Here is a 25,429-nt window from a genome sequence, read left to right on the forward strand (position 1 = left end):
CACAAATTATTTCACAAGAAAAATTTGTAGCAGACGGTCACTATTAACAACAAGGCTTACAATTATGTGCTATTGTCAAATAGAGCCAAAATGTTTAATATTAAATGACATAAAAAAGTTGAAAACAATAGTCTTTTTCAATTCAGTTTTCTTAGAAGTAAGAAATTGAATAAATGATGATCTTCGTGAAATACAAGAAAATTTATTTCCAAAACTCTCAATCCAAATTTTCTTTTATAAAATAACATTTTTTTAAGTACATTAAAAAATATTATATTAATATATCCGGTATTCAATATATAATATATTTAATATATATGGCAACAGAACACACCAAAACAATAACAGTGCTAATAGTAGTTATTGTGCATTAGAAAGAGAAAGTAAATGACCCATTAAAATGCACCATTCACACTAAGAATGAGACATGCTATAGCTAGCTATCTTATCTATTTGGGTGTCTAACCGACTGAGCTAAAAAAAAATTATGTACGATTTCTGTCCATTCCTGGAAAAATTTCCATCCAAATATTTTGCACTATGATCACATAACAAAATTGAACTGTAGTGATTTTGAAGTTTAACACATATAATTGTTATCTTGCATACATATTGAGAAGATTTACCAAAAATCATGCTTGTGTGTTATATTTGGGAGTTTATTATTCAGTTTTGACAAATTTCACCACAGTTCCTCGTGGAGTACTGAAGCTGAAAAAATAATTTAAAAAAAATTAGTTTAATTTACAAATCACTTAAACTTAAAACAAATAAATTATATTTGTATCAACATTCTTACCGTGTTACACGCCCTGTCCCTATAAGATCATGTAAATGATATTCCAATCCCAACTGAGCAGTCTTTTCGAATTTGTTGTTTCTCAGCACCTGGATGAATAAACAGATAAAAAAAAAAAGTATAAACATTAAAAACAAATAACTTAAAAAAATTCACAGGAAATTGACGGGGAGTTGACACAGTGGTTATTCTGGAGGATGTGGGGTTCAAATCCCAGTTCGGCGATCCTGATTCCAAATCTCAGAGACGTAGCCAGGGGGGGGGATCCCTTTCAGAAAATTACAGCAATTTAGCTACATAATCTACATAAGGTTACAGAAAGATTATTTTAGAAGGATTATTGTAATCCTTACAATTTTATTCCCACCCCTTACAGCCAGACATGCCTCACGCACAGAGGCGTGAGGAATTGTGTTTCCAAGTAGTCTGTATACATAATGCCAGTTTCCTACCGCGTTACAGGAAGCACATCTTTCATGCAAACTTGACATGTGTGTTTCATGTATTTATAACATTTTATGTACATATAATTATGAATTAATGAAATATTCAAACAACTGATTTAATAACAGAGTATTACAAACAATAATATAAAAATTGCTTGGCTTCTGGGATGTAGCCACGTCGAAGGCGATATATCACTGATGTTTCGGTCAATGTTGCAGTCACACGAGCCCAGCTCCGACTGGCCAAACCAACAGGCCAAACAGAAGAAAGGAAGGCTCTGATTGGCCCACAGATGCAGCCAATCGGGAAACACTTCCCTCTCAGTTAAGAGTATTAGAAGGCAGGAGAACCTCAGTAGGTAACTGCTACCTGAATATGGCGACTGCAACGTCAATCAAAATTCCTGTGATATCTTCACTTTCGACACAGCTACAACTCCAGACAATGGCAGTGAAAGCTTGCAATCTTTCTTAATGATATAAAACCCAAAAAAAAAAAAAATATTCAGTGGTATATTCTCAAGCAAAATCATCACATACTTAAAAGTCTATATGCAAAACATCAGATTTCTAAAATTCTACTATATATAGGAAACTTACTCATTAAAAACAATACCACGGTTATGCTGGGACCCCTCCTTCACAAGATCCTGACTGGTTTTTTTTACATGGTTTTTTTTTTCCAAAACACTCCAAGCAAATTCTGGAATAGTTCATTACCAATTGGTTTCCTCGTATCCATGCTGTGAGTTAGTTTTTACTACCCTCCCCACGAAAAAGGTTAAGCCAAAATGAAATAAAAATAACCATAGGATGGATACTGTACTTACTTTCACTAGAACTTGACCACCTTTATTCTTTCTGATGGATTTCAGGATGGTCTGTCTTCCCTTTTTCAACATCTGCAAGTACTGATTTACAAATGGGAAAGAAAACCCATGAATTCCTGCAGAACCAATGGTCAGTAATTGAGCATCAACTAAGTCTCTGTAGGAGAAAAAAAACAAACACGTATGTCATAGCTGATACATTCGGGCATGTTTTATAGTCTAAATCATGCTTTAGCTTGCAGTACAGAGCACATGACTTGTTAACATTAACATTCTAATTTGAGACACAATCATTAATTATAAGTTTGAATATATATTTTAATAATACTATTTGTTTTTTCCAAGACCATAAAATAGGGTCTTTTGACAGTATTATTACAGTTGTATGCATTTTTAAAGGAAAAAAAATATTAATTCTAAACACAAATTATTTCACAAGAAAAATTTGTAGCAGACGGTCACTATTAACAACAAGGCTTACAATTATGTGCTATTGTCAAATAGAGCCAAAATGTTTAATATTAAATGACATAAAAAAGTTGAAAACAATAAGTCTTTTTCAATTCAGTTTTCTTAGAAGTAAGAAATTGAATAAATGATGATCTTCGTGAAATACAAGAAAATTTATTTCCAAAACTCTCAATCCAAATTTTCTTTTATAAAATAACATTTTTTTAAGTACATTAAAAATATTATATTAACATATCCGGTATTTAATATATATTTAATATATATGGCAACAGAACACACCAAAACATTAACAGTGCTAATAGTAGTTATTGTGCATTAGAAAGAGAAAGTAAATGACCCATTAAAATGCACAATTCACACTAAGAATGAGACATGCTATAGCTAGCTATCTAATCTATTTGGGTGTCTAACCGACTGAGCTAAAAAAAATTTATGTACGATTTCTGTCCATTCCTGGAAAAATTTCCATCCAAATATTTTGCACTATGATCACATAACAAAATTGAACTGTAGTGATTTTGAAGTTTAACACATTTTATTTTTATCTTGCATACATATTGAGAAGATTTACCAAAAATCATGCTTGTTGAACAAAATCCACATATAAATGCACACATGCAACACATATTTTAAATGAAAGTAGTTTATTGAAAATCTGTCAGTAGTAACAAAAATTTTTTATTGTGACACTATTATCATTTTAAATATTTACAGAACTAATATATGCCTGAATAAATTTAAAGTACATTTAAATAAAATGTTGAGATTTAACATCCTTAAATTAAAATACACTGCAAAACAGCCCACGCTCATTATTTACATAACAGGGCTTGGTCATAACATTCCTGGTACAAACAACATAAAAATGTCATTCCTGTAGGATAAAAATTAAGTTTTAATAAAGCATAAACTTAACATTTTCTACTATTATATTATTTCATGTTAATCTCCGACTCTTGTTTACTAAATGCCTGTCTGCCATGATTTGCCACAAGCACTTCATGGTACACACATGGTAAGGTAACACTGAAAGCTTATGGCTTTCCTCACTGGAGCTGATCTGAGATGCAGAATGGCTTAGTATAAACCACGGAAATATATTAAATGATCTTAAGTAAACACGCAATGAAGGAAGCAAACGGTTATGAAGGAAAAAGTAAAATATATATAGTTGATTCGTCACATTGATATATGCACTGAATTTAATGATACAGAAGTATCTTTGCAATTGTGCGTACACGGAAACAAAAATTTACTTAAATAAAAAAAACCAGCGCTACTTCGAATCTACGACTGTGCTGCTTCAAATCATGCTGTCGTTACTTCAAATTATTGGTATCATTACTTTAAACCCACACAAATTGAACAGCGTTACTTCCAGGGGTGGGTGTAAAAGAAATTAATTAATAATGATGGTACTCACTGCTCCAACACAAAAACTACATTAAAAAAATGCATCCTAAAGTAAAACGTGATCAAATACCTAGCACTGATTAGGTAAATAACAGAGTGAATTACTCCAGACCATTGACGAGACGAAAAACAGAGCGCGTGAGAGAAAATACAGTAGCGCCACCAAACTCTTCTTAATATCCCCACCCCATTCATGACCCCGTCCACAAGTACGTGTGAAGGCTTCTGTATTACTATGAAAGATTTAAATGTGAAAACACATTGGAGACCACAAAAGCAAAGAAAAAAAATTCCCAGAAACTAGGCTAAAATCCGGTACAATTCCAGTCTCTTCCCGGATTGTGACTCATGTACAGTTCCCAAAATTCCCGGAATTTTCCAGTCAGTAGACACCCTGTCGATAATAGAAAGTAAAACTGTTTGCGGTAAAAAGTATGAACATTGAATCAAATTATGGAAAGAAAAAAAATGAAATGGTGTTTATATTATTTAGAACTCAAATAAATAGATTACAGAAGTCTTTTGTCTGCTTGTTTTTTCTAGTATCAATCGTACACTACTCGACATATTTTGTTTATACTTTATTAATAGCAAGATATTTGACAAACCTGTGAGTTTTAAAATAATAAATTGTATATGCAAACCTAATAAAGCAAAAGAAAATATATTAATTGGTATCATTAATAAACATACAACTACCTATAATTTTTTTTTAACAATTAACACAATTCCACCCTAACAGGTTGAAAACGAGATGTAAGTTTTAAAAGTAATAAATTTAATCACAAAAAAAATTGAGTGAGCTAATAAACTGAGCATGAATAACTTACGTAATGAGTTATGCAGTGTTTTTTCACACTTTTCAAAATTCAATTTTTAAATTTTGAAAAGTGCAACTTCGAAGGTAATGAAAACAAGGTTACTTTTTATAATAAAAAATTATATTTACACTCAGATCAAGCAGTATGTAAGAAACTGAGCCAGAATAACTTAGAAAACAGTTTTTTTTCCTTCAAAATAATTTTTAAATATGTTTAAAAGTTCAAATTAGCTTAAAACTAAAAAAAAAAGTTTTAAACATACACTGTAATGACTACTTATATACATTCAGGTCTCTGCGATGAAAATATCTAGCTGACAAAACAAACCCCATCGATTTCTGTCAAGTCGTTCAGATTCTATTATTGTTTTTATATTCTACTAGTCATTTATGCCTGATGCGACCTTTCCTATCATCTCAAGAACATTAAATTAAATGGTGATGTTCTTAAGGACCCAAATACTATACAGATAATTTGCATACTTAGTTCAAATTTTTGATTTTATTTAAATCACGGAAATAAAGTACTATATACTAAGTTATTTTAATCACACTGGTTATAATTTCTCATCACTTACAGACAAAACAGTTAAGCAGAAATTATGTATTCACAGCACAGCAAGACTGTATCAGTTTTATAATATCAGCTAATAAGCTAAAGTAGCCAGCCTTGAGAGGGCTTTACATATAATGAAGAGGCTTCATTTAGGGGGATGACAGTAATTTTATTTTTATTTTAATCTCCTGCTTGTTTGGTCCAAGGCCAATTGTGCAAATTTTTCCAAGCTCGAATAACACTGTAGATTTTATTTAGGTAAAAAACTAACAACTAAACAAATATTCTTATTTATGTATTTACAACCTTTTATTGCAAAACTTGGTAAACGCAGATTTTTATTTGTCCAGCCGGAGCATCCAGAGATGCAGAGAGTAATTTTCCTTTTATTTTGAACATCATGTGTGCAAAAATTTATCAAGAAGTATCAGTATCATAATTCTGCTTTAAAGGGTGGGAAAGGAGTACGGAGGTAGTTTTTCTAAATCTCATCGAAAAAGTGATTTTCCTTTTCTTTTGAAGGTCAAGCATTCAACATTCATCAAGCACAGAATAAAACAGTAGATTTGTATGCAAAATAGGAGTGATCACCACTATCATAATAAGATTCTTATATAATTTTTATTTTATTCTTCTCATAAATAATCCTTCAGTTGTTTAGGTACCACAGTGATTTAGTGGTCATATTTCTCTCCTACCAAGTCAATTCCGGTTCCATTCCTGGCGGAATCAAATTAAGATTTTTCGTTAAGTGGGAAATGTGGCAGACGTATTCGTTCTATCGATGCTCCATCAGCATCCGATAACCTTTTATCATCACAAATGAACTCGATGTAGGCGAAATGTCAAGTTCAATCCATTTCCATTTAAATAATACAACATGACAAAGTGAAACAGCAAAGGGACAAGTTTATATTCAAATCATTCTACTTTTAGACATAAGTGAACATATCTCAAGTAAGTAAGTAAGTAAGTAAGTAAGCATTAAATCTGGCATTCTTCAAGTTTGGCACGTTTTGTAAACCAGCACCAGTATTGTCGCTAAAATTTCAGATTTTTTCCAGGTGGATTACAACAGTTGACACTGGCCACTAAGGTCACATTACCCCACTGCCTGCACTTTCAGTTTGCTAAGAAGTTACTGTTTTGTCTAGTTTCATTTCAGTACCGTGTTTCCTGTTATCTAGCGGGTTACATTTCACATTAGGTATGCCTCTTCGAACTATACTGATGTTCGATAATCTGGCAAAATTGCTAATTCCAGTTTTGGCCACTGTCCTGAAAGTGCCAGGAAACTGTAATTATTACAATCCACAAAAAATTAACTTACTGTATTTCACTACCAGATAAACCATACTTCTCTGTAAGAGAAGCTCTGTCAATGCGGACATCCTGTACTTCTGGTAAAATAACATCCAAGAATTTGTCAAGGACTGGCTTTGCAGAGCAGTTCTTTCTCGCACAATTCCTGAAGTCATCCAAAAATGATACCATCAAGAACTTTTCTTCTACTCCCAACTCAAACAGGTGCAATTTACCCTCAGACTGCAAGCGATTCTGAAACACACAGACAACACTCAGTGAAGTACAAAGTCAAAGTCAATAAAATTTGTTCACGTAAGAAATAGCTTGTAATGAGGGAATTGAGAAAATCAACAAAACGTAAATGCAAAAGTAACATGTTATTAACATTTTATATTCTGAATACAACATTGTAACAGCATTTCTGTTAGTTTGCAACAAAACAGATAAGTTATAATAAACGATGCAAGTGTATTCTCTCGCACAACGCAAGTCAAAACTGTATGTTTGGTTTGATTACCAAATGGTGACGTCACCGTTAGGGTGGATAACCGCAGTAAAACGTTTAGGCATGGACGACACTTAACAGCTCAATGTGCCTGTACGAATTTATCCACATTCCTGCCGCAGATAATCCTATAATTGCTGGATCTTGCGGGAACGATGCTGGGCCATCTTCCTATTAGGTATCCTCCAAATATTCTCTATGGGAGATAAATACTGTCTGTGTTTTGCTGCTGGCCTCTCTAAAACAGGGACACGTTTCATACATATCCATGTTTGTGTTATGTGGCAGTGTGTTATCTTGTTTTCTGCCAAACAATCGCTGCACTGATAGAGCCTTTATTGTACCTTTACAAAAATGTAAACTGCTACCCCATTCGCTGCCATGCAACCCCACATCATCACAGAGCTTGGTTTTAAGAACCATGCACTTGTAACAGGATGGATCGTTTGCATCGTCCATCTTTGACCAATATTTCCATATGAAACCTAAAAAATGGATTTATCTCTCCACTGAGATGGAGATCAGCTGAGGTGAGATTTTGCCCACGCAACAGGCCGAAGTTTATTCGATAAAGTGAGAAATGGCTTAGGGATTGTCCATTAATCACGTGAGGCTCATAAGGGGGGGGAGGGGGTCGGGAAAAATCACGAAATATCACAAGGGGGGAGGGGGGTGTAGAGAGATATCACGCGTATTTATTTTTTCGCCCGATTTCTACTAAACTGAAAAGCGACGCGTGACCTTGACTCGCTGTAGCCAGGCAACAATATCCCCGCCCGCCGCAACATGAACCACCCGGCTCGGCTTGCCAGTCGCCAGTAAGACTGTGATTTTGGCGCCGAATACATGCGTAAATCACATATAAGCCTTTTCTTTATTATTTTTATGCCAGTGAGAATAAACCTGCAACCTTAATGTGTGTCTGGACATTTTTATCACTAATTTTCCAGAATTAAATTAGATTATACCTATATTTAAAGATAATATTCTGAAATTTTTAAAAATATTTTGTACCAAAAAAATACACGTGATTTATTGTTGGGGGGGGGGGGGGGGTTAGTCTGAAACCTCACCACAAATCACTCGGGGGGAGGGGGGGTTAAAAATTTGCTAAAAAAACATCACGTGATTAATGGACGACACCTTACGTCTCACTTTGAAGAATGCGTAGCCACACCATTTTATATATCGACGTTTAGATGCTTCCGAAATAGACTTTCCATAACTTTGTCTTGCCCACTTGACTAAATCTGCGATTGCCAGGTGCGCTGTTGTTACTATGTCCCTCCATAATATGCAGTTTGTGAAGCTTCAAGATTATGTGGCTATAAATGTGTCTTTGCAGGTAGTGGTGGGAGTTGCGACAAATTTTGTCCCTGTGACAAGCATGTTGAGACTATCTTTTTTCAAATTTTTAACAGTAAATCTGCTAAATTGTACAATCCTCTCATTGCTTACTCAATGAAACAGATTTGGAAATTAAAACAGTAAAAATGGACATAATTATAATTGAGTCTTTGCAGTAATATTAATATAATATATAATAATATATAATATAATATTAGAAGCTTTTTAGATTTTTTTCTATAAAAATTATTAAACTTTGCAATTAATAACTGTTAAAAATGTAATTTATTTAGCTCATTTTGAGGGAAATAATGAATTTTGAAAAAATTTATTTTGCATTTGTTCATCTTTGGGCTGTAGCATCTACATATTAAAAAATATTTTAAAACTTTTTAATTATTTCTTTTTTCTTAAAGTTATAATTTGCTATCAAGATGCTTAGTTATAATTTTGAGCCAAAAAAAAAGTTTGTAGGGCTGATGATTTTACTTAGCATACACTGGTTGTTTAACTCCACTTTTTTTTTTGAGTTAGCAATAGAATCTTGTTCAGAAAAATTGTTCTGTTAACTGCACAAACAATGTAAGATGAAGTTCACCTTCCAAACACACAGGTAGCAACACAAGTTTTTGCATTCAATGGCTCGATTTATTAACACAAGTGGTGCAATTGGGAGTTACGCCACTAGACATGTAACTGTAATCCAGTTGTGTTGATACACTGAGTATGTTTTTTTTTTGTTCGAACCATGGAATTTGATTTGTTTAATTGGTTAGTTTAAGTCCAGTGAGGTTTACCATGTACTCTAGTGATGAAGTGAGTATTGGTGAACCAAGTATATTGGCAGATAATGGATCCGAAGATGAATAGTTACCATCAGACTCAGACCTATCCAGTTCTGCAAGTACGAGTTGTTTATGTCTTTTATTTTTTATTAATTACTCATAACTATTTAAAGTTTAATGTGTTTACAAGCTTATATTACCTCAAAGTTTTGTATATTAAGTAAAAATTAAGAGCCAAAACATGTTGTATGGTTAGAAATTACATGTGCTCATAACCTAAAAATGGAGTTACTACACCACTAGTCCTGTCAACATTTAAGCCTACAGTGTGTAGCGTAAGTTGTACATCTGGGTGTCTATGAGGCCAAAGCAGTTAACTAAAAGTACACAAAAAAGTACAATAAAACCTATTGGCCTATTACCTGTACCTTTAAGAAAATTAGTAAATTACAATGACCAATATAAATGTCCTATAAATTTACAAGATTTACCTATGGTAATTTCTTTATTTCAGAGCATAAGTATTTTGATCTAAGTGATGGCGATGAAGCAGAAGCGGTTGCAGAAGGCCGGCCAAAGAGATGTTGAAAAAGAAAAATAAATGGGTGAAAACATGTTGAAAGAAAGAGTAAACATAATTCAAGGAAATCTTACATTACAAAAAAAAAAAATTGTTTCTGTAAATTAATTTAGTACGTAATCCCAATTGCTGCTGCAGAAAAAAAATGTTTTAATAGAACTTCAAAGCAAGCACGATGAAGTATTTTTTGAGTATTTTTGGAAAATTGGAACTAATTCTGCTCAAAATGGATTGATATGTGGCCTGGCAAAACAACAAGCACCACAATGTCATAGACTAACAACTAATGCCAAAAAGGAAAAAAAAGTACTACTAATACATTTTATTTAATTATTAATGCAAAAGTGAAGTCGTATGTAAAAAGTACTTCATAGAAACTTACCAAACATCTGATGGTAGAATGACCAGAGCACTTAAGAAAGTAAACATTGGAGAGTAGGGGAAATGACCTTCGATTGGATGGAATTAGCCTGCAGAGAACTTGCTTTACCCACCAAAAGAAAAAAAAATAACAAATATTGCTGGTTGCCTAAATTTAGGATGCATCTCTCAATTTAGTTGCGGTGAGATGGTTCGTGGCTAAAGTCGCGGGCGATAAGCTCCGGCGAGATGCTACTGCGGTGCGCTCTGTCGGGGAACAGGTGGAACTGACTCGGGGTTACTATGTTAGAAGTCCCGCAAGGGGGTACTAGCGTAAGCAGTACCATTTATAGTTTATTAGCCAAATGTACTCGTTCCTTGTCATCTTAAAATATAATCAAGTATAAACATGCACCCATTTTAGTTTTGCACAAATTAGACGTGCACTAATTTGCCCACAATATATCATTATAATCATAAAACAATAAAACAATACCATTGGGGACATTGCCTGGAAACTTAAAATTGAAAACATATAGAAACTCAAATTCTCGAGATGATAGGCTGTATTAACAATGTTTAAAACTTAACATGCTCTATAAGCCTGTATTTAAGTAGGTATAAGTAAAGTATGAGAAGCCAACAATAAAATTTTAGATAAATTTAAAAAAAAGTTCTCTCTTATCATGACCTGTGATTTACAAATTCTTTGTAACAATGATATTAAATACGCCTATTATGCCAAAACATGTAAAAATGTTTGTGACTACATTATGTTTTTTTTACTGAACTAAGCACAGTGACTAAGATATATATATATAATATAAAATGTTAAAGTATTATCACAATTGAAACTAAGGGGCATTTTTATAGACAGCATTTTCGAAAGCCATTTCTATTAATGATGTGCGGGAGCACACTCAAACACACAAGACAATTGCAAAGAAATAGTTATAATTATCAGTATTTAGTAAACTTCGATTTGATATTTGAACCTTGATACACATTTCTTACTCTTACATTACCTACCAAGTGTAAACAGAAAAAAAAAATCATTTGATAGCGAAAATTGTACTAAAACATTTCGTAGAACTTAAAATCACTTTGCAATGTATTATTTTTTTCCTACTATATAAAATTTTTTTGGAGTGGTAACAACTTAACCATTGGCATCTAAGTACCTTACAAAACAAACCTAAAAATTTTGCGGAGTTGGTTAGTTTGTTACTTCACAATGATGAGTTTATTTCGCAGCTGTGTATGGCTTAGCAAGAAGCTGGGCCATCTCCCACCACGTGTTGTCACCAAGTCAGGATGTTGGAGGGGGAAAAAAAAGGGTGTCAGCCGGGAAAAGGCCCGCCTGGTTTTAACTGTAAACAAAAATATACCAGTGTGTATCATCTCCACCTGATATGATATATAGCAATGCTGTTTACTTGGCTGCGGTGGTAGTCATGTTTGTTTAATTTCCAAATACGTTAAAATTTGTTTGAAGTACAAAAATGGATAAATATGTAGTTGAGCTGTATTTGCGAAAAAAAAATGTTAAAAATCCGAAAATACCTTTATTATATGCTCTTCAACTTCCTCTTTTCATTAAAAGCGGCGGAGATAAGAAATTCCAAATACTTTAGGAGATATCGCCGTTCTTATTTGCTATACCTGACCTGTGTAATCATTCGACCGAAGATATTTTTTTTATTGCCATGTGTTTGTGAATGCCTAATTAATGAAAATGGTTGATTAGGTCAGGTCAGTTACATTATAAATACTTTGAAACTAAGCGTACATTAAAAATAATATGAATTAATTTCAATGGTTCTTTAGTTTTAAAGTATTTATAATGTAACTGACCTGACCTAACAAACCGAGACAAAGGATGAACAGTAACAACTCACGTAAAATTTTTTTGTTACTTATTACTTGCGCAACAATAACAAATAAGACTTTAAAATTAGAAACGTTAAAAACTCACCTAAGTTGGAGGCGGTAATTAAACACCGTTTTAAACAATAAATTAACTAAATAATCACGTATTGGTTCATTTGAATTCTGGCCTATCACGAACAATCACGTGACATCATTATCCAATAAAAAAATAGACACTCGTAAACAAGAAACAATGGTATACGCCACATGAATACACTGGTATTGTGATGAAATTTAAAAATTCGATATCTCCTAAAGTATTTGGAATTTCTTACCTCCGCCACTTTTAATGAAGAGAGGAAGTTAAAGAGCATCTAATAAAAGTATTTTCGGATTTGGTAAATATGTAGTGTACGGATTAGCATCAAAATTTTTTTTAAAAATCTGAAATAACTTTCATTATATGCTCTTTTACGTCCTCTTTTCATTACAGCCTGCGGAGATAAGAAATTCCAATTACTTTTGGAGATATCGCCGTTCTTATTTTGCAATACAAGACCTATGTAATCATTCGACCGAAGCCATTTTATATTTTGCCGTGTGTGCGTGAATGCCTAAATAACAGAAATTTTCCATTAGGTAAGGTAAGTTACATTATAAATACTTCAAAATAAACGGAAATTAAAAATAATATCAATTAATTTTACTTGTATAGTTTTAAGTATTTATAATCTAACTGACCTGACCTAACAAAATGGGACAAAGTAGATTAGGTCAGGTCAGCTACATTATAAATACTTTGAAACTGAACGGACATTAAAAATAATAAAAATTAATTTTAAGGCTAAGATCCTGAGTTTCTCGCGAGCGGGCAAAGACACGCGTAGTTATCTACGTCCTCAACAGAGCGCTCTAGCAGTACGGTTGAACGATGTAGCGACGCGTTGGAAAAAGGAGGGGGGTGGGAAAGAGGACGCTGTTCTCAGAATTCTTATCGCCCAGCGGGGAGTCATGTTTACGACCGGTCAGGGAGAGGGGGGTGGGGGAAGGGTGTACTCTGCCTCGGTGAGTATTAGATTTCCAATCCCTTTGCCACTCTGTCCAGCTTGCCTTTGACGAATCCGGATAGGTTCAATGTTTAGCCAGCCGAAAAAGATTTTTAGATTTTATTTTTAAACGCATGTGAAATTAGTCCTTTTTTTTAACACTTCATCGCTGTCACGTGAATTTACGGCAACTTACATTATTGTTGTACTTTTGTTTTGTAGTAACGATCGGTAGGCTAAATATGTACATGTGTTTGTTGAAACTTCGTTTTAAACATCCATAAATTAATTTTGTCAATTTATTTATTTATACCAGTCAAATACAAAATAAATTATATTTATTTTGCAATCACTTAAATTATTTAAATGATACATAAAAATGACCAAACATTTTTCATATTAAAACGTATTTTCAACTGGAAGTACGCGAGAATTACACAGATTCATTTACTTGCGTATTGCATAGCATACTTCACGTCCATTTTTGACAGCCTTGCGAAGTCACTTCCAAAGTATCTACAAGTATATTCTTCAGGCGAATTCGGACACAGCATTATAATCTTCCATTATATCTAGAAGACGTGTTCTTACATTTGCTTGGAGTTTTAAATTATTTTTTTGAAATAATAAAGGCAATTTTAAAGTTTATTTCCATTGCAGAAACACTTACGCAATATATTTGTTGGTTCTCTGCAAGTGTATTTTGTGTTTTATTCTAGTTCGATAATGAAGTCAATCGGAATTTATTGCCTTTTTTTTCAGATTTGTTTATACATTAGATGTATATAAATATAAAAAATTATGTAACAGGATGAATCTTAAATGGTTTGAACAGTTATCTATAATTACTTTGTTTGTTCATTAAAATTGTTTCTTTTTTACTGTTCAAGTTGGATTCCTTTATAACTTAAAAAAAATATCACGTAACTAAAAAAAAATTAATGAAAGAGCTTAGTTCTGTTTGTATGAAGGTGTTAATTTTATGAAAATAATGTAATACAATTTGTTCTCTAGCTAAGTAGATTTAGAAGTAAGGCTTCATATTTCAGTCGTTACCATGGTACGACTTCCGGAAAAGTTTTACATATATTTGTTTTTACAGAAGGTACCGGAGCTTGCAGGTTGCGCAGAAAGGAATTGTATTGTTTGTGAGAGTTCTCTGTTGGTAGTAACACATATGATATATGTTTGATGTTCTGTTTCCAACTCATCGTTAACTAAATTTTACAGACTGATAATTATCATTTGATTTAAAATCTAAGTTATTTACAGTGTTTAAAATATGCTTTCTTGCGTTTAAGAATATTTCGTTTTGTTTGTATGATGTTTGAGTCACCCGCAAAGATAATGAGATAGTTATTTTATACTGCTTCTTTCGCGGTTTTTTTAATTTTAGTCTTGACAATGGGGAATGAATTATTCAGGCTGTGCTAAATAGATAGATTATGCTTTATATTATTAAGATCAAACTCTTCTATTTTTGTGCATTTGATAGTATTCCTAGTTTAGTTAATTTATCCAACAATATATTTAAACAATCAAGGCCTTAGATGCTTTATAAAAAAAACTCAATTGATTCATAATCAGTTGCCGTGTATAGATTTATTTTGTAGAAAATAAGCAGTATGTGTTTTAGTACTAGAGTTGATGAAAAACCATGTATTAAATTTGAAAATATGTTTTACTTTTCATACTTAAAATTATCATACAATGATCAAATATTTTTCGATATAAGTAAGGACACCTGTATTTCGCGAATACATCTCGTGTCAGGCTATTTCACACATAACTGTAGCTTTTTTCTTAGAGGTTTGGCGAATTGCGGGCGTGGAGCAGTACGGTAACTACGTCCTCATTGGCCCGGTCAAGTGCGGGAAAACAGCCTTCACCGACCACAGCCAATAATTACAAGAAAAATCTACAGTGTTTTGTAAAATACCTTGACACGAAATGTATTCGCGAAATACAAGTGTCCCTAGATATAAGACGTAATTGCTCTCGGACGATAATTTTCTTTACTGGTATTATCACCTTTCTTATGCAGGGGAATAGTTTTTGTTGTCTTGTGATACCCATTCTGAACGAATTCCAATAATGTTATATGTGTTTATTATAATAAATGGAGAAGTATATATACTATTAGCAAATGGATCATTAAAAATATGAAAAGAAATTATAAAAAATTACAAATTACTCTACTGCACATAAATCACAGATTTTAAAAAGCCAAAATTACTATAACATTCAAAATATTACAGAGCGTGCCATGTAGAAAACACGGACGCATGTTGTTGTCTAAATGAAATAAATAAAATACAAGTCTGCGGCTTTAAAAACCAAAGAAATAAAATTTTCATAAATATTCAACGCTTATAAGGGTACAACCATTCATTACACTGATAGGACATAGTTTTTCAGTACATCATACTGATTCCAAACCAGACACACATATATAAATAATTTGTGTTACAGTTCAATTAATTTGGCCATGATTTAAACCTGATAAATAAACAATGCAAACAAGCGGAACTGTACAGAGTATCTTCAAATAAAATCTGGGCCAAAAGTAAATCAATATTTTAGTGCTCAAAACAATTAGAAGAAAATGGAAGATTTTTTGTAGTATTATAAATTATCATACAAGGATTGCTGATTTGGTTTTGTATTAATTTTGAGCATAAAACTACCCCGAAAATATTGCCATCATAAACATTACTATGAGTCTGATTGGCCATGTTGGTGATATGCACGATTTTCAAGGCTGTCTCCCGATATTATATGATGTGTTTTATTTTTATACTAAACGAAGCACGAATATGTTTTATATTTCTTGTGTGAGATACCAGTTGCAAAGACTTTGCAGTTTGATTTTATGGGTAGTGAATCAGTGGTATAAAATAACTTCATTTATTTTTCCCGATAACATATTTTTGACATTAGTATAATTTTATCACTCGCCAAGCAGAGAACCTTATTTTTTTAGTCACGAAAAAAATTGTTTGTATTCAATATCAGCTAATAACTTATTATTGCTTATGTCTTCAAATACATTTACACAGTGGCGTAGCATGCCATCTCGGCGCCTGGGGCGGGAGACCCATTTTGCCGCCCCTATTCTATAGGTGCTTACTTAAAATTAAATTTCACATGCAATGAGGTACCTTTTATTGAAGTTAAAATAGGATGAGCGGTTTTACAAGCGGATTCTACGGGCCTTATGAGCAGCGAAGTCAGAAATAACTTTGTCAAAATCAATATTAGCAGCCAATTCTTGTTCAATCGACAATATAGCCAAGTTTGATAGTCTAGCGGAGCTCATAGTAGATCTGAGGTAATTTTTTATTAGCTTCAACTTCGAAAAACTTCTCTCACAACTTGCAACACTAATCGCCAAAGTCAAATATATACGAATCAAGATGACTATATTTGGAACCGAAATTCCGAGATTCAGTTTTTGAATGAACTGGAGGAGCTCCAGTGGTCCATTACCACTTATATGTTCCTCTGATTCAGAACAGGCAACAACAACAAACTGCTAAAGACGCTTCCACTCCATCTGAAACTCGTCCTTGTCAATGTCTTCTAATACATGGGAAAGATCACACTCGAACTTGCTGTCCAAAAGTTTCGCTGGCATCAAAAATCCGAACTTGTCCGATATTTCTTGAATTTGCTGGAATCGAGTCGTCATTTCTTGAATGATCTTGTCGAATGATGCGGTAATCTCTCGACGGATTTCCTGTTCGTGAGACAAAGCTGCATCTTCAGAAGATTCATCGCCATGCATGCGTTTTTTCCTGCGAATTCTTCTCGTTTTCAGTTCGATTCCGAGTTTTTCGCAGAGAGTCTTAGCAAAGTCAATTGCTTCTTGCACGAAACGGTCTCTACTTTCCACTAAGAGGGTTTTCAAAGTGCAGAGTTTCTGAGCACACTTATCCACACTTAGTCCTCGTTGCTGCAGGTAAATCTGTGCGTCATCTACTTCAGGTAGCACTGCAGCCCAAAAGCCAAGAAAAGTTAGGAAGTTAAATGACTGCATGGCTGTCAGGAGAAGACTGGCTCCCGATCTTGTTTCGGAAGTTTGAGATGAATCTGTTAATTGTTCCAGTACCTCAAGAACTACCTCAAACTTATTTTTAAGCATCTTGACAGCTACATGTCTAGCGCTCCAGCGCGTTTCAGTGACTCGTTTTAATGCTTGACCTGTGATGGCAACCAAAGCGTTCCATCGAACAGTTGATGCGGAAAAGAAGGCAAACAGCTTCTCCAGAGTTCCAAAAAATGTCACGGAATCCACTGATTCAGAAGCAGCGTGTACCCCAGCCAAGTTTAGTGAGTGGTTTGTGCATGCAACGAATATAGCTTTCGGATTCGGTGCTTTAATCCGGGCTTGAACTCCATTGTGGATCCCTGACATTGTGGCAGCATTGTCATAAGCCTGTCCTCTCAGATTCTGTATGTCCAGTCCGTCTAATGTTATCTTCGCGATTATATCGTTGCTGAGATCTTCTGCATTTTTTCCTTTTGGTTCGAAGAAGTCAATGAAAGATTCTACCACGGCGACTTTTTCTCCTTCGATATGTACGTATCGCAGAACTTGGCTCATTTGGTCATTGTGGGAGATGACTGGTGTGCTGTCGAAGATTACGCAATAATATTTAGCTTCTTGAATACGACGGATGATGGTGGATCGAACTTGCTGTCCCAGTAAGTTTATAAATTCATTCTGGGTTTCTGGAGATAGATACGAAACTGAGACTCTTGCTCCCAGCTTTATCTTTGTCAGGTGTTCCATTAGAAGAGGGTCGTATTTAGCTAGGAGGTGCACTAACTCCAGAAAGTTCCCGCGATTGCCACTATCATCTCCTCGAATGTCTTCTCGATGTCCTCTGAAGGCCAGATTCTGTTTGGCTAAGAACTGGATAATATTCAGCAACCTGTACAGTACATCCCTCCACTTCTTCTCCTCACTTTCGAAAACTTCTTGTTGTTTCTGATCGATGGTTGCTTTACAGTTCAGGCGAACTTCCAACTCCTTCCATTTCAAGAAGCTCTGTTCATGGCCCAGGCTATTTTCATGGTCTCCTATTCTTGGATTTAGCTTCCACCATTTGTTGAATCCTTCTTCAGATGCGAAGTTAGAGCCGGAATTGCCAAACAGCTTGCAAGAAAAACAATACAAGGATTGCTTCAAAGGCGAGTACACCATCCATGTTCGGAGAACCTTTTCGCCGTTAGATAATGGTTTGTAGAACCACTCTTTGGTTAGTTTTCGGGTACCGCCTTTCGTTGAAGTCCCTGAGCGAACAACATCGGCAAATTTGGAATCGATGTGCTGTACTGAGTCAGATCCGCGACATACTAGAAGCGTTCTTACTTCGTCGGTCATAGGAGAAGGCCAGCAACCTACATCGTCGAGATTCACATCTTTGATTTCGGCAGGAGCAGAAGGCACGATTTCAATTATGTCTTCTTTGGCAACATTCACTTTTTCTGCAGGCTTATGACTAGATGCTTGAGGTACTTTTAATGAGTCGACTTCGTCTTGACCCTGCTCTGTGGTGGGACCAGAACTACTTCCAACTGCGACGGCAGGTACGTCTTCTTCTTGTACCTGTAAAATAAGTTATGTATTCCCATGAATATTGGCCGGAGGACACGTTCGAATTTCAAATAAGTATTTTATCTATCACAAAACAAAAGTGGATTTGGTGACGGCGCGGTTTGCCGGGCTTATAGGAAAATTTACAAACAAAATTGATTTTGTATGGCAGCTACCTTTTTTAGAGTTTCCCGGTAAAAACTGACTGAGTAAGCCATGTTATAGATGTTATTAAAAGGTAAAATGACGAGAAATTTGAGAAAAATCGTTGGCGCCATTTTTGAGCTAAATGAAAAATTATGTTTTCTTTGTATGACAGGTACCATAAATAATCAAGATATCCAAAAACAAAAAAAAAATATTCCTAGACTACTACTAGATTTACAAAACATCCCCTATTGAAGTTTTAAATTCAAGTAGCAGGACAAAATTCAGTCGTAAACTTAAAAAGATGTACCTTAACTCAATGTAATTTATGTTAATATACTCCATACTTTTTAAACAATAATCAATGTTCAAACAGCTATTAGAGCAATTTTAAGTGTATTATAAAATAAGATTTAATGTACGAGTGTGACTCCGTACTCGCAGACAAACCTAGGTGAATAGGTTTTGCGAGACTAATGTAAGAAATATTGTAACTTTTGTAAACAATAAATAAATAATAATAATAATAATAATAATAATAATAATAATATAGGAGTTTTACTGTGTCCCGGTTTGCGGAAGTTGTTTGGTTTGCCCTGGGTTAAGGTCAAACTTTACAGTACAATGCGTAGTACTAAATTCAATGAGTGCGAAAGAGAGCCATCGACACGGGCCGACGCGTGAAACAAAAGATTTTGTATGAGTAATTAACATAATAAGGAGTGCCGCTCAACTCGGCTCGCGCGCGCCGGGCGGCGCGGCGTGATGCGATGTTGCCGTTCGTATGTAAACAAACAAACGTTATAAAGAGCTCTGTCAGTGATTTCGCAGTTTTTCTTTTAAATAAATATTAAAAAATAGTTGGTGCGCAAAATTTTAGATAAAAATGGAACATTATAGTGTGTCTGACACATGTAATGGATGAATCATAGATCAGATCTCAACCCGCTTCACCGGCGACCCGCCCCCGCGGGTTGCCGCCCGGGGCGGGCCACCCCCTCCGCCCCACCCACGCTACGCCACTGCATTTACAGTACTGTTCAATTTGTACAAGCATGAGAAGTAAACAATAATTTCTGCAACAACGTTCTTCCGAAAGAAGGTATACACCGATTTTAAAGGTGCGTGCCTATTTCTTAATTTTATTTTTTTAATAATTATAAAATAAATATTGGTACTTTCCCGAATTTCCTCATTGAGGCTGCGACCCAAATTTCAAGTTTCCAGCCCTTTTGGCAGTGGGTTGGAATTTGTATTGGCCAGTATGTGAGCGAGGGAACTACTTTTTGCATATTCGAGCAATTCAAAATTTAGGCCCTAAAGTTTAAGTATAACAATTTCACGTAAACTAGATAGCTCAAAGGCTGGTAAAACAATAGAAATTTATTTCATATAATTCTGTATCAATTTCATCGAAGTATTACACACCCATTTCAACACATTTTATATACATAATAATTATACTTCAGCAAGGTCTTCAGTTTCTTGTAACACAAATAAAATTACCTAAAAAAATTACAAGACATACTTAAAAAAGTTTTTAAATTGTAATATTTGCCAAAGAATTTAAATAAATCTAACTGCAAATGTAAGAACACAGTATAAAGGTCTTTAAAATTGTATTTTGGAAAATTACCTGAATGTTTATTTGCTAAAACTCCTCATTTCACTTGTTCAAAAGTATTTACATGTATACATATGCGTGCGTGTGTGCGCGCACATGGAACTTATGTTTCTATGATCATTTATAGTTGCAAATAATGTAGCGGAAGTTAAATTGAAAAATATATAATTCTTTTTGACCAATATTTGTTTTAAAACATAATTTTACATGACCCCAGAAGCAAAAAAAAAAAAAAAAAAAAAAAAAGAATCGCCACTGCCTTGTAATTGCGTTTCTAACGAACTTGTGTAACTAACGAAAATGCTCAAGGTTAGTGATACAATAAATGCTTGGGTAGTGAAAAATCCATTGTTAAAAACCAAAGGTAATTTTAAACAACCTTTAGTTAACCATACTTGAACGACAGCATAGAGAGATTGTCCCTTATTTTTGTATCGTTATATACATAACTAAATCATTATGGGAGGAAGTTGCCATAGGCGGCTGGTCCTTCAGTTACTAATTTTTTTTAAACATCTATTAATATTTTGATCATAACTCATTTATGTAACATTACACCCAGAGGTATAGCCCATACTACCAGAGCTAAAGTCGAGGTACAAATATAATTAAAGAAACATAATTAAATAAATTATAACTAAAGAAATATAATTAAATAAATTTATACAAAATCATTGTCATTTTGCAAATCAATTTTTTTATACAATAATTATTGAAATATTCTAATAAAATCTTAAACATTATATATTTGTCTTCTTGAATAGAAGTATAAATAATAATTTAAATTGATTTTGGAAGTTATATTATTATATGAAACCATTTTGCTATTATTTTAATACACCATGATTGCAGGATTCATTCATGTGTTACGGTAAAGAGTCATATCAAAATACATAATGAAGTCACTAAGATAATATGTGAAATAATGTTGTAATAAATGTAATTTGCGACGTTCACGTAGATGCCTGTAAATGAAACAGGTTAGACGTTAGATATTATATTTAGCACTTTAATATTTCCAAAATAAGTTTTTTTAAGGCGCCCAACTATTATAATAAATCTCTATCTACTAAAACAATTCAGTAATTGTAGTTAGATGATTTTAAATCAAAAATATTCTATGAATAAATTTGTCACGACAAGTGAAGCATATTAAATATAATTTACATCACTGAGAAGCTGACAAATATATCTATAGAAATTGTCGACAACGTGAGACGGTTTTCAATTCATTGATTACTATTGATGATACTAGTGTTGTGTTTTGACCGTTTCGAAGCGGTAATATTCCCGCCTGAACTCTTGCGATGTTCGAGGCATCTAGTGAGTAAACTCGGAACTAATCGGAGCTCTAGCGGCAAACTGTTGAACTCGTTCCTTTCATGTGCGGCAAGTGACAGTTAAATCACAATATTTTGTACTCAGATTATTTAAATTCTGTACGTTGTATTAAAAAAATTATACGGCAGAATTGTTCATTGTACCTCCTTTAAGTTGTGTGCAAAGTAACAGGTATGTACCGTTTAAATATATACCTAATATTTAGTTTTGAAAATTTCAAAATTAAAATTTAATAAGAAAGCATTTTTTGAGAAAATTTTAATCATCATATTTACAAAATTTAAAGTTTTGTTTACAATTATGCCGTTTATATATTTATTTATCTACTACGATATTCATGGCAGAAATAATTTTCTTGGTGACTGCAAAACTAAGGATCTTAGCCTTAATGGTTGTTTAGTTTTAAAGTATTTACAATGTAGCTGACCTGACCTAACAAACCGGGACAAAGGATGAACAGTAGGAACTCACGTAATTTTCTTTTTACGTAATTTAGTCGTGCAACTACGTCGCGAAAAAAAAAAAATCATACTTGTAAACAAGCAACAATGGTGAACGCGGGAAGCCTACGATTCACTCATCCTTCTGGACATACCCGAATACTCACGTTGGCAAGTCTTCTTTCAACAGACGAGAGAGGCAAACGCCCGATCGTGCATCTTCGGTTTTTTTTATGTTTATTGTAAATAAATATACAACTCATGATAACTAATGGTCAATTAGGTTATGTTAGCTACATTATAAATACTTTAAAACATTGTGGACGGTTGATTTGGTTAGGATAGCTACATTAAAAATACTGTGAAATCATGTAAACGGTTTCATAGTGCTGGATAGCTACATATTAAAAATTTATTTGCTAAGCAACCATAAAATGATTTTACAGTTTTTTTAATGTAGCTATACTTACCTAATATAACCAACCATCCACAATGTTTTAAAGTATTTATAATTACTTCTTGCTAATTTTAAGAAAAGAAGACTTGCCAACGTGAGTATTCGGGTATGTCCAGAAGGATGACTGAATCGTAGGCTTCCCGCTCAACGCCGCATGAGTGCACAGGATGAAAATTAAAAAATTCCATATCTCCTAAAGTATTTGGAATTTCTGATCTCCGCTGGGTTTAATTAAAAGAGGAAGTTAAAGAGCACAGAATAAAGGTATTTTCGGAATTTTAAATTTTTTTTTTAACAAATATTGCCTAAATATGAAAATTAAAAAATTCAATATCTCCTAAAGTATTTGGAATTTCTTATCTCCGCAGGCTGTAATGAAAAGAGGACGTAAAAGAGCATATAATGAAAGTTATTTTAGATTTTTTAAAAGAAAATTTGACGCTAATCCGTACACTACATATTTACCTCGGATTTTTAACATTTTTTTTCGCAAATACCGCCCAACTACATATTTACCCAAAAATGTGTTCCATTATTACTTTGTCGTTTATTTTTTATTAACGTAAATTATGCCCATGATATGATTTTAAAGCCTTTTTATTAATAACATTAATATATATTTATTTAAAAAGTCTTACCAAATCTTCATCAACCAAACTTTTGTTACTGATCAAACTATATAACTGATGAACGAGAAAAACTGGCGGCAAATGACGAATTGTTAGAACTGGAAATAATATCTTTAAATATGTCAAGGCAGATTCTGTATTACTGTTATCAAATGACCCCACTAAATCTGGATTATTCAAAGTCTTTTTTTTCTTCGCACCAGCAGTCAAGTATGTCGGATAAACACGCTTACTCATTATTTCAATAGCACTTATTCAAGGAATACCAAAATATACACAAAATAACGCAAGTTATAAACAGAAAGTGTAGTTCTTTTTTAAAAAAAAATGTGTATGCCACTGCTTGTTTTGTGGAGGAAAGTATTAACTTTAATTAAAATATACTGACGTCGACCCAAGTGTCTCACCGGCTCCTTCAGGCCATTATGCCTCGTCAGCACCCTCTCTTGATTAATTGAAGTGTTTACGATTAGGGACGCACCCGCGTCCGCCCTAGCACGTCAGTAGACATTATTGAGTTTGTAAATATTTATACTTTTTATGTACATTTTAATTAATCACGAGCATCCACGATTGTATATAATTTGTAACTTAACAGAACTCTCAAGTCTTAAATATTGTGTCTAAGATTGTACAAATACTTAATTGACGTTTAATTCTGAAATAATTAATTAATTTGTGTTTATGTTTTGTCATTTACCGTTCAATTACTTGTAATGTCATTCCTTAAATAATTATGTGATTTCTTTCGAGTTCTATGCTTAGTAATGTAAACCGCAAGCCTGGTCCGCCGTGCGAGTCGTGTCTCCCACACCAGCCCGTTTCCCCTTCCTCCCCTCCACAGACCGTGCGGGCGGGTGGCGGGATGTAGGTCAGTTACTCTCAGGCTGCCGCACGGGCAGACCAGCTCCGCTCCGCGAGAAGAAGTACGTTACGGAGTCCGGTTCGCAGTGTGGATGAAACGTCCGTCAACAGACGTGGTCGTCCAAGCTGTGACAGGATTTCCAGTTATAAAAATCTCGTTAACATTGACGTCGACCCAAGTGTCTCCCCTGCTCATAAAGTCCGTTATGCTGCGCCAACCTTTTATATTTAATAACGTGTCATGTATATTATTTTTATGTATTATTTTTTCTGTAAACTTTTGTAATTATTTTTATACGTGTTTATAAAATATTATGTGATATTTTACGTTAACTGTCACTGGGCGTCGAAGCCGAGGCCAACACCAAGAATCTCTCCGAGCGCTGCACGTGTCGCGGAGTGGGGTGGAGGACAGGCGGAGAGGCAGAGACGTGACAGGAGGGGGCAGTTGGCATCTGGCGGCTGGACGAGGCGGTCGCACGGTGAGATGCAGAGCCAAGAGCACAGACGGGTGAGATTGTGTCAAGGGGAATTGAGACTTCACGACCACGCCGGTTACGCAGCTTATCGTTTTTGTAAATAGTTAAATTGTTTATAAGGGTTTTTCTTGTTTCCGCGAAATCAGACATTGCGCCTATCAGTGACACGGGCGTACCGCAACGAGACGGTCTTCATGTCTTCGGATCTGGCAATCACACTGATTTTGTTTTCTCGCTATCATTCAGGAGGAGCATAATAAGTTCTTCATACGTACGTGTCACGAGACCATGGGGGCAGCCCGCACTTGGCGCCTGCCCACCGAAACACGTGTAGCCGAGCTTCACTCCGCGGAGAGAACGGGTGTTGAGCCGCGCACAGCTCATGTAAAGGGACTGTGTTAAAGACTAAGAAACGATGTGTCACAAACGGACGAACTTTCATTGTCTCACAGGCAGTGATAATTTCCCCCTGCCACAAGGCATGAACCCCGACCCGAGAGTAGGACATAACCAGCTAAATTACGGGGGGTGATATCCGTGGCTACGTCAAGTGTCGCCCAACTTGTGTGGCCAATTTCTTAAGAAATTTATGCTGAATATTTTTACGAACTTTTTATTAAATTTTTGAGCGGGCCGGGCAGAGACGCGGCGCGGCAGGGCTGAGCGTGGGAGACGCAGCTGCGAACGGAAGCTGGCGCGACAGGGCGGCGCGAC

At 34.5% G+C, this 25,429-nt stretch overlaps 1 long non-coding RNA gene across 4 annotated transcripts in view; it reads right to left on the reverse strand.

Moving 5' to 3' along the window:
• Nucleotides 1–191: 191 nt before the first annotated feature.
• LOC134538397 (uncharacterized) overlaps nucleotides 192–25,429 on the reverse strand; it is a 62,109-nt gene continuing 36,871 nt past the window's right edge. The window contains exons 1-5 of one of the 4 annotated variants that reach the window (XR_010076134.1): nucleotides 23,780–23,887; nucleotides 6,666–6,892; nucleotides 2,076–2,232; nucleotides 800–888; nucleotides 192–711 (exon numbers count right to left, since the gene is read on the reverse strand). This is a non-coding gene — a long non-coding RNA (uncharacterized LOC134538397). Of the gene's footprint in view, nucleotides 712–799; nucleotides 889–2,075; nucleotides 2,233–6,665; nucleotides 6,893–23,381; nucleotides 23,719–23,760; nucleotides 23,888–25,429 lie in introns of those variants that run through there. The other 3 variants (XR_010076136.1, XR_010076133.1, XR_010076135.1) reach the window with 3 other exon arrangements.

The sequence above is a fragment of the Bacillus rossius genome, chromosome 13, assembly GCF_032445375.1.
Source record: "Bacillus rossius redtenbacheri isolate Brsri chromosome 13, Brsri_v3, whole genome shotgun sequence".
Taxonomy (NCBI): domain Eukaryota; kingdom Metazoa; phylum Arthropoda; class Insecta; order Phasmatodea; family Bacillidae; genus Bacillus; species Bacillus rossius.